We start from the raw sequence: 1,398 nt of genomic DNA, 5'->3' as shown, positions 1-1,398 counted from the left end.
GATCTGCTGTTAGTCTGATGGGCTTCCCTTTGTGGGTAACCTGACCTTTCTCTCTGGCTGCACTTAACATTTTTTCCTTCATTTCAACTTTGGTGAATCTGATAATTATGTGTCTTGGAGTTGCTCTTCTTGAGGAGCATCTTTGTGGTGTTCTTTGTATTTCCTGAATTTGAATGTTGGCCTGCCTTACTAGGTTGGGGAAGTTCTCCTGGATGATATACTGAAGAGTGTTTTCCAACTTGGTTCCATTTTCCCCCTCACTTTCAGGCACACCAATCAGACGTAGATTTGGTCTTTTCACATAATCCCATGTTTCTTGGAGTCTTTGTTCATTTCTTTTTACTCTTTTTTCTCTACACTTCTCTTCTTTCTTCATTTCATTCATTCGATCTTCAATCATTGATACTCTTTCTTCCAGCTGATCGAGTCGGTTACTGAAGCTTGTGCATTTGTCACGTATTTCTTGTATCATGGTTTTTATCTCTGTCAGTTCGTTTATGGCCTTCTCTGCATTGATTATTCTAGTGATCCATTCTTCCATTCTTTTTTCAAGATTTTTAGTGTCTTTGTGCTGGGTACGTAGTTCCTCCTTTAGCTCTGAGAAGTTTGATGAACTGAAGCCTTCTCCTCTCACCTCGTCAAAGTTATTCTCCATCCAGCTTTGATCCATTGCTGGTGATGAGCTGCGTTCCCTTGGAGGGGGAGATGTGCTCTGCTTTTTTGAATTTCCAGCTTTTCTGCCCTGCTTTTTCCCCATTTTTGTGGTTTTATCTGCCTTTGGTCTTTGAGGCTGGTGACATACTGGTGGGGTTTTGGTGTGGGTGTCCTTTCTGTTTATTAGTTTTCCTTCTAACAGTCAGGAACCTCAGCTGTAGGTTGTTGGAGATTGCTTGAGGTCCACTCCAGACCCTGTTTGCCTGGGTATCAGCAGCAGAGGCTGCAGAAGATAGAATATTGCTGAACAGCAAGTGCTGCTGTCTGATTCTTACTCTGGAAGCTTCATCTCAGGGGTGTACCCTGCCGTGTGAGGTGTGAGGTGTGGGTCTGCACCTAGTGGGGGATGTCTCCCAGTTAGGCTACTCAGGGGTCAGAGACCCACTTGAGCAGGCAGTCTGTCCGTTCTCAGATCTCAACCTCGTGCTGGGAGATCCACTGCTCTCTTCAAAGCTGTCAGACAGCTGTCAGGCCACCCAGAGGTGGAGTCTACTGAGACAGGCAGACCTCCCTGAGCTGTGGTGGGCTCCACCCAGTTCGAGTTTCCTTGTGGCTTTGTTTACCTACTTAAGCCTCAGCAATGGCGGGTGCCCCTCCCCCAACTTCGCTGCTGCCTTGCAGTTAGATCTCAGACTGCTGTGCTAGCAATGAGGGAGGCTCTGTGGGTGTGGGACCCTCTGAGCC

The sequence above is a fragment of the Mandrillus leucophaeus genome, unplaced genomic scaffold (genome assembly GCF_000951045.1).
Source record: "Mandrillus leucophaeus isolate KB7577 unplaced genomic scaffold, Mleu.le_1.0 Scaffold111, whole genome shotgun sequence".
NCBI lineage: Eukaryota > Metazoa > Chordata > Mammalia > Primates > Cercopithecidae > Mandrillus > Mandrillus leucophaeus.
The sequence above is the reverse complement of the archived record's forward strand: the minus strand, read 5'-3'. Positions refer to the sequence as shown.